Source organism: Chinchilla lanigera, unplaced genomic scaffold, assembly GCF_000276665.1.
Source record: "Chinchilla lanigera isolate Chin_1 unplaced genomic scaffold, ChiLan1.0 scaffold00094, whole genome shotgun sequence".
NCBI classification, from domain to species: domain Eukaryota; kingdom Metazoa; phylum Chordata; class Mammalia; order Rodentia; family Chinchillidae; genus Chinchilla; species Chinchilla lanigera.
Window position 1 is genome coordinate 3,901,479 of NW_004955495.1, and position 13,223 is coordinate 3,914,701.

At 53.3% G+C, this 13,223-nt stretch overlaps 1 long non-coding RNA gene across 2 annotated transcripts; it reads left to right on the forward strand.

Moving 5' to 3' along the window:
- The first annotated feature begins 4,232 nt into the window (after positions 1-4,232).
- LOC102028872 lies at positions 4,233-12,314 on the forward strand. 2 transcript variants are annotated; one of them, XR_264148.1, is made up of 3 exons: positions 4,233-4,381; positions 9,729-9,832; positions 11,693-12,314. It is a non-coding gene; the product is annotated as an uncharacterized LOC102028872 (long non-coding RNA). The 2 variants fall into 2 exon arrangements; XR_264147.1 differs by having other exon boundaries at positions 9,737-9,832.
- The last annotated feature ends 909 nt before the right edge of the window (positions 12,315-13,223 follow it).

The window sequence follows — 13,223 nt, forward strand, 5'->3', positions numbered from 1 at the left end:
GGCCGGGGCTGGGAAGAGCCGGGGGCCCAGCGGAGGGCGGGCAGGATGGGCGGGTCACACAGCCTCTGCTGGGGTCAGTGACACCCAGAGTCACACGGGGGGACGCTGTGCAGCGGCCCTCAGGGCCCTGTCTGTCCTGGTCCAGGAAGTGTCAGTCCCGCGGCCTCTCTAGGAGGATGCAGAGGGTTATCTCTGCGCAGCAGCCGCCCCAAAACCCGGAGGGGGCAGATGTGCAACACTCGGACGGATCTCCAAACAGCTGCCTGGACAGACATCACTAATCCGTAACAGGACTCAGTCTGCAGCCAGGGCCAGGCATCACTACCTGAGTGCAGCACCCTTTGCCCTTTGGAACTGAGACAAGGGCCCAGAATCCTCCCTCCCTTTTCTGGTGCTAGGGATGGATCCCGGGGCCTCTGTGCTGAGATCAATCCCTAGCCCTTTCTGTTTTTTTATTTTGAGACAAGATCTCAGTAAGTGGCTAAATTGCCCAGGCTGGGCTGGAACTTGCCATCCTCCTGCCTCAGCCTCCCAGAGAGCAGGGATGACAGGCGCATGCCCCCACACCGGGCCTTTGTTTTTATTGCGTTGTAGCAGCTGTCACAGTCTGCGGTGATCGTCCCCGTTGCTCTGCTCGTCTGTCCCTCCCCCAGGAGACAGGCGCATGGCCATGCTCCAGCAGCCGCCATCTGTGAAGACAGAAGAAGCTGGGTCACGTGAAGGGTGAGCAGGGGACCCCATGTTAAAGGGGAGCAGAGTGAACCCCCCCAGAAGGTGGGTGTGAAAACAGCAACAGAAACAGCCAGAACTCTGATAACAGCGCCGTCACAGCCTTATCAGCACGCAGAGGGTTAACAGCATCCGCAGCCAGGCAGCGGCACAGACCGTGATCCCAGCACTCTGGGAGGCTGAGGCAGGAGTATCGCCAAGGTCAAGCCCACCGTGTGCAGCTGCTTAGTGCCTTAGCGAGACCCCGTCTCAAAATAAAAAGTGAAAAGGGCCGGGGACGGAGCTCAGCGCGAAGCCCTCGGGTTCCACCCCCAGCACCAAAAATAAAATGAAAGAAAATAGTGCCTGTATTGGCAGACAGGGAAACTGAGGCCGGGGTGGGGGGCTCTTGGGTCACGCGTGTGGAGCCGGGGTCCCCGGACATTTGCTTCGGGGAGAACAGAGATTTGTGTACGACCTGAGCCAGGCGGGAGCAGTGAGACCCTCTGGCAGAGCAGGGCCCGCGACCGTGTCCCGGAAGGGCCCCAAGGACTCGTCCCTGTGGTGCAGCTCGTGTGACCTCCACCGCCCTGCACAGCTCCCGCAGGCGCAATCACCGCCTCTTTGTGTCGCCTGCCCCAGCCGCTCCCAGGCCGGAGCGCACAGCTGCAGGCCAAGCCCGCACCTCGAGGACAGGAAGTAGCTATCTTTACATCCGGCCTGAACGGCCCAGGCTTATTGAAATGGCATCTTTTTTTCTCCTCCTCATAAATGAGAACGTATTTTTTTTTTTTTTTTTTAGCTCTTCCGCCATCACTTGATTCTCAAGGCTGGATTGTCTCTAGGCTCAAAGCATTTCTGACTACATTGACACATTTTAACATTTTCCTCTCCCAAAAGAGAACAGTAGAAAAAAAGAATTGGGGGGGATTTGACCAAATCAACAAGGGTACAGACAGCAAAAAAAAGGAGGTGATTTACCACTTTCTGTGTTTGCACCTCACTAAGAGGAGGGTGTTCAGTTAAAAAAAAAATGGACTAACTAAAGCATAAAAAAAAGCATTCAAGCCAGGTGTGGTGATGCACATCTGTCATCCCAGCACTCAGGAGGCTGAGGCAGGAGGATCGCTCCAAGTTCAAGGCCAGCCTGGGCTACATAGTGAGTTCAAAGCCATCAGCCTGAAATGTATAGTGCGACGTTATCTCAAAAATTAAAAAAGAGGGGCTGGGGATTTAGCTCAGCGGCAAAGCACCTGCCTGGCAAGTGCAAGGTCGTGAGTTCGGTTCCTGGTACCGGAGAAACACCAAAAAACAAAACAAAACAAAACAAAAAAATTAAAAAAGAAAGAAAGACAAAAAAAGAGAGAAAGGAAGAATAGAGCACATCACATATTCATTTTGTCAGGCACAAGCACTCGCTGAGCACTTTAGGTATACCAGGCACTGTTAGGCTGAGATAACAATGCTGACGTAAAATCTCCAGGTACAGAACACAGATGTGAGGTGGGTAGAGACATAATCGCCTGGAATAGTTAATGATGTTAGTGACACCATGACAGTCCCAGGGCCACCGTGCTGCCAAGTGGTGTGCGTCTGCTCCCAGCTTAGACATTCATTAGTTTGACTGTGTTCCAGTCCCCAGAGGGACAGCTGAGAGCTTCATGGTGTGTGGAGGGGGCAACCAAGAAGGAGGAGGAGAGGAGGGAGGGCAAGGGACATTTTTTGAGCAGCTGGCAAAGAGGAGACCTCGGCCCCAAGCATGGGGCTGCGGGGAAGAGAGGACAACAGGCGTGAGAGGAGGACGCGGGGCAAACGCACGCAGCGCCACAGGCAGGGAGTGAGGCGCCCGTCGCCAGAAGCGTGCAAGGCCAGGCTGCACGGAGCGAGGGCTCCGCCCTGAGCAACTCGGCATGCAGGCCCCGCTCCTCCCAAACCCGGGTCCTGGCTGCGCTGTGTGGCCCCGGGCAGGTCCTCAGCTTCCCTGGGCCTCACCGCCTGCAGGAGTCGGAGCCCCGGGCGCGCTGTGCGTGGGGTCGGGCGGCTCTGACGTCACCTCCTTGCCTCAGAGACCGGGTTCAATGCTCCGCGGCTACGGGGAAGTGCGGGGTGGGACACTGAGCCACGCGTCAGCTGGTCAGGAAGCTCGAGGTCCCTGGAGCTCGGGGCCCCTAGTGCTCTTGGCTCTGCTCCGGCTCCTGTTGTCCGCCCCGCAGCCACCAGAAGGCGCCGGTGAGTATGGAGCCCTCCTCCATCCTCAGCCCTCCTGGGCTCCCACCTCCCTGGGCCAAAGCCCAAGTCCTCCTGCAGCCTGCAGGGCCCTGCACAGCCCGCTCATCCCCTCCCCACCTTCCCTGCTCCCACTCCACCCCTCCTACCTCTGCTCCAGGCACCCAGGCGCCTCACTGCTCCTGCACCATGCAGCTCTATGCTGCCCCAGGGCCTTTGCACGGCCACCCCTCCACCTGCATCCCTGACCATCTATCTATAATTGCATCCTCAACGCTTCCTTTTTCTCACTGGCATCGCTCACCACTGGAGTCACTGTGAACTTACTCGTCTGTGTCACATCTATGTCTCATGTTAAAACATCATCCCAGCACTCTGGGAGGCTGAGGCAGGAGGATTGAAAGTTCAAGGCCAGCTTGGGGAAGTTAATGAAATCCTATCTCAAAATAAAAGTTAAAAAGGGCAGGGGATGCAGTGCAGTGCAAAAACCTGGGTTCAATCCCAGTACTGGGAGAAAACCTCAGCCCAGCACGGGCCAGGAGTTCCAGCTGTTTTGTTCCGTGCGTGGCCTCACTGCTTAGAACAGAGCCTGGCAGGTACTGAATCAGTGCCTGCTGGGCGCGCGGACGCAGCGGAAGCCCAGCTCTGCCTTGGGGCAATTGGGGGTACTCAACCCTCAGCACTTAGCTCAGCTGCATGAGGTACTCAGCCCTCAGCACCTGGTTTGACGATATGGTGGGGCTTAGCCCTTGGCCAAGTCACATCCTCTATCTGAGGCTCTGGTCTGTTCTTCTGGAGATGTTACATGAACTAAGTATATCTACTATGTGCCAAGTACTTATGAAGGCCCCACTACGTGCCTGGTACTTCCCTAAGAACTATGTTAGACTAAATGCATTGGTGGAGGGGTTTGTTGACTGACTTGCAGGCTGACACACAGTGGTTTAGAGCAAGGTTATTGCCCACTCAGTTCTCAAGATGACATGGAACACAACCAGACTACAGCTAGGAAAACTAGGGAAACTGAGGTTAGCATCACAGCTAGCTTGCTTTGCTAAGATGTAAGTGTGACTGACCCAACACAGTTAGCACGACCAGCGCCTGACACCAATCTTTGTCCTCTGGCTTGAGGTTGTCTAGTTCTGACCCCATAATAAGCTTATTGCTCTCTACCTACTTTGCCAGGGGCCAAGATTCCCTCCTCCCTCCCCAACTGTGCTATTCCCAAGATGCATCTGGGCATGGAATGCAAATGAGGAGAGTTAACCTAATTGTAAAGTGCTCATGGGACACGGAAGTGGTCCCCCCAGCAGACAGGGGATTGGGTGGGTCCCTGCCTGTCTAAGCTTCAAGAAGGCCCTCAACCTGTCCTCAGACTTCAGCCCTCACCAGCCAGCCACTCTGGTCTCTACCTACCTTCGGTGACACTGAGGATTGTATTTACAAGGTATTTGGGTTTTTTTTTACCCCCATACTGGGGATTGAACCTAGGGCCTTCAAACCGAGCTACATCTTCAGCCCTTTTTAGTTTTACTTTGAGACACAGTCTCTGTAAGTTGTCCAGGTCAGGCCTGAATTTGGAATCCTCCTGCCTCAGCCTCCCACAGTGCTGGGATGCCGCCTTCTGCTGGATGCAAGCATGAATTGAACGAATACAAAAAAACACGTAACACTGTAGTACATTAAGCACTAAGAAAGACAAACGTTTACAAAGAAAAACAAGAGGTAGCCGTGCGATTAACAAGCTTTCAAGATTCACTTAAGAAATCCAGCTAGGTTCCCTCTGAACCTCCAACCCGGCCATCTCTGTCCCTGGGGGAAACGTTGAGTGCATGTGGGAGAGCAGGCGGTCACACCCAGAGCCTCCCTACCCCTTTTCCTGGTGAAGACATCGAGAAATAGGGGTGACCGAAAATTACAGTTTAAACTAAAAAATGTATCACAGTAAAAGACATGTTCCCCAAATCCCCCACCTCTCCCCTCGTTTCACACACGTCTTCCCCCGGTTCTGGCCTCTTTGTGCAGCAGCTCTGGAGTTCTCTTTCCCTCGTGTCTTCATGGGCGGTGATAGAAAGTACGGTGACTGCTGCTGCCGAGCTCCACCCAGCGGAAAGGCAGCTCGGAACCACATGCCCGTGTCCTCCTCCGCCTTAGTCTCCAGACCTGGCACCGTTTGACTTCTGGTTCTTGCCCCAGATCAAAGCGACCATGAGGGGGGAATGTTTTAAATTGATTCAAGCCACCGAAGTAACCGGGACAGCGCAGCTAAAGACACTCATGAAAGAGGACTCCAGAGCGGCTGCAGACAGCTGTGGGAATAATGGGGTCTGTGTGTTCAGAGTAGGGGGGAGCGTGAGAGGGGTTCATAGCAACGCAGCTTTACTGTAACGCATTTTATTTTACTTTATTATTAACTTCTTTTTTTGGTACCGGGAATCGAACTCAGGACTTGCGCTTGCCAGGCAGGCGCTCGTGCCGCTGAGCTACATCCCCGGCCCTGTAACACATTTTAAAACATTTAGACACAGCGCATTTTCTGATCATACCTTGTCCACAGCTTCAGCGACAGTAACGCCTCAGTGTCACCCTGTGGCCTCCCCGAGATCCAGGCACCAAGCTGGGGCCCTCAGTGCTGGTGGCAACGGCAGGTCCTTGGCTTGCGGGTCCCAGGGCAAGGCTGAGGTGTCCCTCAGCCCTGGGCCCCGCACCCCACACCCCACACCATCCCAGCCCCTGCTGGCAACTGATCGGGCTTCCGTCACTGAGCATGGAGAGACCCAGAGGCCCCCTGCACCCACGGCCACCAGAGATGACAGGGGCCTGCTTTGCATTTGTCACCGGGTCCCCGGGGTTCCTCCCCATGCCAGCCACACCCCGAGCTGGGCCCTGACCTCCATCAGAACCTAGGTGGAGCTTGGGATGGCCGTGGGGATCACAGTGTGTGAGCCAGGGGCCCGCATGTCCGGCGTTGTGTCTTGGGGACTGGAGCCCTTTAATTATGCAAGAGCAGCTGTGGCCCCTGACAGAGATCAGCCAAGCCACCTTCGGGGAGAGCCTATTGTGGCATGAATCGTGTCCCTCAAAAGAGTTATGTCCAAGTCCTGACCCCCAGGACCCCAGAACAGGGCCTTATTTGCAGACAAGGTCTGCTCAGTTTAGCAAGTTAACACGAGTCAGGACAGTGGAGGCGATCCTAATCCAAAATGACTATTTCTTTACTAAAAGGGTAAATTTAATGTTGGTTGTGGTGGCGCATGCCTGTAATCCCAGCACTCGGGAGGCTGAGGCAGGAGGATTGTTATGAGTTCAAGACCAGCCTGGGCTACAAAGTGAGCTCAAGGCCAGCCTGAACTGTATAGCAAGACCCTATCTCAAAAAGACCAAAAAAGAAGGGAAAATTTAAGTCAGTCGTGGTGGCACACACCTGTCATCCTGGCACTGTGGGAGGCTGAGGCAGGAGGATCACAAGTTCGAGCTCAACCTGGGCAACTTAGTGCTTTAGTGAGACCCTGTCTCAAAAGAAAAATTGAAAATGGCTGGGGATGGAGCTGAGTGAGAAGGCCCTGGGTTTCATCCCCAGGGCTGGAAATTTTTTTTCCTTAAATGACCCATCACAAAAAGGCCAGAACTCAAATGTTTACAGCACCATTACTCAGAATCCCCTCCAAACTAGAAACAAGCCCCACGTCCATCCCTGGAGGCACAACCCATCCGACACGGGAGGCTGTCCCACTGGAAGAGGACGGGAGTCACAGCCCTGTGACAGTGGGTGAATCGGTGTGTTGTGCTGAGCAAGTGAAACAAGGCTCAAGGCGCTCCTTCCACGCGACTCCCGTTATACGGAGTCCTGAAAACTGCAAAGCCGTTGTCCTTTGGTGGATAACGGCAGGGCAGAGGGAACCTCTGTGGCTGGGGTGACCAGAAGAGGTCTGTTCACACATTTTTTGTTTTATAAAATACTTGTGGTGAAGATGACATGGGTTTATACATATGCAAACATATGCATTTGCATATATTAAAATAATGGAGGATAAACTGAATATGTCGGTAATAGGCAGAATGTGATAAGTAGCACCCTTCACTTGTTTTTGTCTGGACAAAGAATCCCAGAAATCTTTCCCCCTAGAGTCCATACAAGTGATCCTTGTTCACAGCTGCATAATATTCCACAGTGCTGTTATGACTTAGTCAATTTAGTCAGTCCCCTTGTTTTTGATAAGATTCAGATACTTTACCCCCATCCCTTTCCAATATCATTCCTGGTGCTGTGGCTCTGTCAGTCCCCACAGAAAGTCAGACTGAGTAGTTTAGTTACACCTGATTTCAGGGCGAAGGCATAGAGACTCACACAGAGGATGTTTACAGCTTGCTCATGGCCATGCAGTGCAGAGGTGACCTAGCCCAGGTTTTAAAATGACAACAGCTTTACAGAGACACAATTCACCCTCCACAAAGGGCATTCATTTGAAATGTATAATTCCATATTTTTTCAGCATTTCACAGGCTACCATCACAGTGCTCATTTACAGTCTAATTTTAGAACATTTTAATCAACTCAAAAGAAACTCCAAAAACAAACAAACAGAGGAGAATACCTTTCTACCTGATTCATGATTACAGTGATCTATGTCTATGGGATTCTCACCTCCCCAAGACAGTTATAGTTTTAGCACTTTCATTTACGTCCATGATCCATATTGAGTTAATTTTTATATATGGTGTGAGGTAGGGATCCAACTTCACTCTTTTGTATATAGATATACAGTGGTCCCAGAATCTTTTTTTTGTTTGTTTGTTTTTTTTTTTTGTTTTTGAGACAGGGTCTCACTATGCAGTCTTTCCTTTTTTTTTTTGTACTGGGAATTGAACTCAGGACCTTGTCCTTGCTAGGCAGGTGCCTGTGCCACTGAGCTATATCCCCAGCCCCTTTACTATGCAGTCTTGAGCTCACTCTGTAGCCCAGGCTGGCCTCAAACTTGCAATGATCCTCCTGCCTCAGCCTCCTGAGTGCTGGGATTACAGGCGTGCACCACCATACCAGACTCCAAAATCATTTCTTGAAGGGCCAGGGATATAGCTCAGTGTCACAAGCCCCTGCTTGGCAACCAGAAGGTCCTGAGTTCAATTCCCAGGACCAAAAAAACCCCACACAGTTTCTCCAAAATCATTTCTTGAAAGATTTTTATATCCATACCAAATTTGCAACCTTATGAATTTTTCTTTTTTTGAGACAGAGTCTCTTTAAGTAATTCAGGCTGGCCTCAAACTCACAACGATCCTCCTGCCTCCACTTCCCAAGTGCTGGAAGTACAGATACTGTCACCTCACCCAACTACCTTTATAGAAATTAATTCACTGAAGATGTAAGATTTATTCTGGGCTCTTAATGCTATTCCTTTGATCTATCTTTTTTTTCTTGTGTTATCGTCTTGGTTTAAAACTGTGAGTCCTATAACTTTGTCTTTGTTTCTTTCTTTTCTGTCCTTTTTGAGACAGGGTCTCGATCTGCAGTTCAGTCTGGCCTTGAGCTCACTCTGTAGCGCAGGCTGGTCTTTAACTTGAAATGATCCTCCTGCCTCAGCCTCCCAAGTGCTGGGATTACAGGCATGCACCACCATGCCCAGCATGTCCTTTTTTCAAGACTGGTATTTTTCTGCTTCCTAGTCCCCTGAACTTCCATTTGAATTTTAGGATCTACAAAAAAAGCGAGTTAGGACTTTGATAGGAATTGGATTGAATCTGCAAATCAATTTGGGTGGTATCACTGTTTTAATAATATTATTTTTCCTGTCCATGAACATGGAATGCCTTTCCATTCATTCAGGTCATCACTCACTTCTCTCAATAATGTTTTGTGGTTTTATAATATATATATTGCAAGTCTTTCTGTTAAGTATATCCCCCAACTATTTTATTCTTTTTGATGAATTGTAAATGGAATTGGTTTCTTAATTTGCTCACTCCTGCAACAGGAAAGAAGAGCAGCTTTTTTTTTTTTTTTTTGCATATTGATTTCATATCCTCCAGGCTTGCAAAATTAATTTGTTAGTTTTAATAATTTTTTTCATGATTCCCTTAGGATTTTCTTTTTGTCTTTTTGAGACAAGGTCTTGCTATGCAGTTCAGGCTGGCCTTGAGCTCACTTTGTAGCCCAGGCTGGTCTCGAACTCACAACGATCCTCCTGCCTCAGCCTCCCGAGTGCTGGGATTACAGGCGTGCGCCACTAAGCCTCGCAGGATTTTCTTTATACAAAGTAACGTTATGTGCCAATAGAGATCATTTAACTTCTTTTCCAAGGACAATAGTTTTATTTCCTTTTCGTGCCTGGGTGTCCGGCTGGGCTGTCCAGCAGGGTGTTGAATGTTAGTAGTGAGATTCCTGTTCTCGTTCCGGATCTTCCAGGGCAAGTGTTCCATCTCCAGCCCTAAGTCTGAGCTCAGCTATAGACGCCTTTCAAACTTGCTTTGTACCCCTGGTGCACTGAGTACCCTCTTCCCCTGCCTCAGTACTGGGGATGGAACCCAGGGCCTTCACACCAAACTACATCCTCAGCCCTCTTGTTTGAGTTTTTGTTTGTTGCTCTTTCTCTTTTTTTGTTTTGGAGACAGGGTCTCCCTATGCAGCTCAGGCTGGCCTCAAACTCGTGGTGATCGTCCTGCCTCAGCCTCCTGAGCAGCTGTGACGGCAAGTGTGCACCACTGTGCCCGGCTTGTTTGAATGCTTTATCAGGAAGGGACGTTGAATTATGCAAACACCACTGTCAGAATCTGAACCCAGGTCTCTTTGATTTGAGCCCTGCAGTTACTCAATCGGCTGCCTTCACGGGCCCCCAAAGGAACCCCAGATCAGGCTGGCCGGGACCAGGTGCTTCTCTCCGACGTCCAGAGTGAATTCTAGGTGAGCGGGAAAGGACGAGGGGGCAGGAGGGCGCCCAGTGTTCAACCTGCAGAGCGCGGCGGTGAGCAAGGTAGCGTGGGGCAGAGCCGCTGGGGTCCACGCAGCCTCGCCCGAGGCCCTGCGGTTGGCGCGGAGAATCTGGCTCACGCGCCGGGCCAGACGGCTCTCCTGGAATCGGCGCAAGGACACAAGGGAGCTAATTACCAGGTTGGGGAGCTGAAGGCTGAGGTGTGCAGAGAGGCGGGCGGAGCGAGGGCTCCCGTCCAGCTGCGGGGGGACTGAACTCCTCACCCCAAGAGCCATGCAGCCGGAGGCCAGGCGCCGCCTCCCACGGAGCGGACTTTGAGGCCTCTGCCACCCCGGGGGCGGTGCGGGGGGCGGGACACAGCATTCCCTCCGCCCTGGGAGCTGCGCTGCTGGGAGTCCTGGCCTTCTGCTGCCCCTTGCACCTACCCTGGCCCACAACTGCCAACCCTCCGCAGGCTGCAATCGTGGCTGCTAGCACAGACAGTGCGTTCTTTCTCCGGTATTTTGGAGGGAGCTCAGGCGCTTCCTCTCTCTTTTTGTCTTTTTGAGACAGTGTCTCACTCTGCAGTTCAGGCTGGCCTTGAGCTCACTTTGTAGCCCAGGGTGGTGCGGTGATCCTCCTGCCTCAGCCTCCCGAGTGCTTGGATGACAGGCGTGCGCCCCCACGCCCGGCCGCACACCGAGCCATATTCCCCAGCCCTTTCTATTTTGAAGCAGGGTCTCACTAAGTGGCTAAACAGTCCTGCTTGTGCTCAATCTTCAAATCCTCTTGCCTCAGCTTCCCACCATAACCCTAACCCTGCTTAGGTGGGTTTTGTCTGTTTCTGGAGACAGGGTCTCACTGTGTAGTTCAGGCTGGCCTTGAACTCCTTACGGAGCCCAGGCTGACCCCAAATTTGTATTGATCCTCCTGCCTCAGCCTCCTGAGTGCTGGGATTCCAGACACGCCCCTCCCCATGCCTGGCTGTTGCTCCTTTTATTTTTTTCAGTTCTCAGAATGGGACCTTGGGCCTCATGACTGCTCGGGAAGCACTCATGGGTGGGCCACACCCCAGCCCTGGTAGGATTTATTTTTCTGGTCATCTAGGCACCCTGGTTTCCCACAGACAGAGGTCACCTCTGTGGTGTAACCCTTTCATGAATCCGCACTCAGTGTCAGGTGACAGCATTGATGTAATTCATCCCATCCACCCACCAGCCCTAAGGGACAGGGCTTATTCCTCTCCTTCACAGGCAGGTAAACTGAGGCATGGCTGGAGTGGGGAGACAGAGAGGAAACAAGCAAAGAGGCCCCCCAGTGAAACCATTCCCTAGTACTGAGAAAGACTGAGTAAGTGGGGCCACTTTAGCAAGGTGGTCAGAGAAGGTGTCAAAGGACAAGGGTGGGCCTGGATTTTAGGTAGAGGGCATGACTGTGCAAAGGCCCTGGGGCAGGACGGAGCTCGTGCAGTGCAGGGGTTGCTCCAAGTGGCTGGAGCAGGTGGAGCAGAGAAGGTGGAGGGGAGGGGCAGGCGGGCTGCGCAGGGCCCTTCGGGCTGCAGGGATAGCAGGCTTTTACCAGAGTGAGGCATTGTCTGTCTTCTCCATAGCACTGTTAACTGCAGCGATTTTTAAAGACTATTTTGTTTGCTTCTGCGTCCAAAGCACTTAAAGACTCTCGGCACCGGGCCGAATGGATGGGCTGGGTGGATGCCCCCGGGCACCCGCTACACTATATCTCACATCCGTTTCCCTTCGCTGCTCCCCAGAACCCTAGGAGGCAGGAGCAGTTATCTCTTCTGTGGCCGGGGACAGACAGCAGGGCCCTGAGTGGGGCGTTTGTCCCTCTGACAGGTGGCAGAGCCCGGGCGCCTTTGATTGTACATCTGCGGAGCTCACAAGGTCAAGCACCTGCTGTGTATGAGGGACCATGCTCGGCACAGATGGCCCGGGGGAGGCTGCAGAAGATGGGCTGCGTGCCCATTGCGTAGACGGCAAAACGGAGGCCGGCTCGTCCGGACCAGGTCAGGGTCACCGGCCGGGAACGAGACCAAGCGGGCATTGCGAACCTGGCCGCTGCGCTGGCCGCTAGGAGACTCCGAGCTTAATTTAGGCTCCTTGTTAAATTATTCATTCTCCCCTCTCTTCTCCTGTTTATGACTTCCGCCTTATCTTCCCTGGGTTAGTGCTTTTTGTTTATCTGCATCTTTGGCCCGGAATGAATGAATCAACGATTTTGAAGGGGAAAAAAAGCCCCGAGCTCCAGCACAGATATCAGTGTGCACACCCCGGGCACTCTTGCTTTCTCCCCTCTGCCTCCTTCCCCCGCTCTGTCCCCGGCAGGGCGGGGCCTGGACCCAGGGCCCTGCGCTTGCTAAGGCGCTCACACCAGGGCTGCCCTCATCCACCCCTGGGCCCCAGGCCCCAAATTCTGTAACTCGGGGAAATAAACCTTGCACATGCTTGACACGCAAGGACAGGACCTGCAGTCTCCTGTGGCGATTTGCAGCCCCTGCCAAGCAGTAGCACTGCCCCCTTAGTTACCCTTCTCTCTCTGCTTTCTAGTTCATTTTCAAGCACCCACGGTCCAGGCCCGCACAGGCTCACACCTCGCCTCTACACGATCCCTGGCCGCGCCCCATTTTCAGAAGCGAGCGGAGGTGCTGGGGCACAGCTGGCTTCCTCCTGTGGCCACAGTAATTGGGTGACGCGGCTCCCGCACGCCTTCCTGTACCCAGCCAGTACACAGCGACCAGGAGGCGCCCTGGAGTCCCATCTGGAGAGAGTGGAGACGGGTGAGACCGAGGTGCTCGGGGTGGCTGGTGGCATGGCCAGGAGAGGGCTTCCCTCAGCCCAGGCCATTAGAGCAGAAACCGCGAAGATGATTAGGGAAATTTCTCAAGGGAAGAACATTTCAGCAGAAGGAAAACAAGGACCAAGGGCCCAGTGAGGACTAGCAGATTACGGGAAATGTCAAAAACTGGCTTGGTCGCAGCACAGGGACCCGGGGACAGGGCGCTGGGTCTGAACACACAGCTGCAGAGGAGGCTGGATTTTGCCCAAAGGGCACTGGGGAGCCATGGCAGAGTTTAGAGCAGCATATTGCAAGTGCCACAGCTTTTGCACCAAGCGCCCTGAGGGCTCCCCCGCGGGCAGTGACCGGAGGGGCCCCGCTGGAGCTGTCGCCACAGCCCACGTGTCCCGCGAAGCTCCAACACCCCGCGTCCCACGTGCTGCCGCGTCCCTTTAAATATCCTTGGCCCACGTGACCTCAGGGCTCCTCCTCATTGGCCGGAGGGGGGCGTGGCGACGGCGCGGCTGCGCACTGACGCGCAGGGGGCTGGTCCCGCCCAGACCCCGCCCCTCGGCGGCGGCGGCGGAAGGG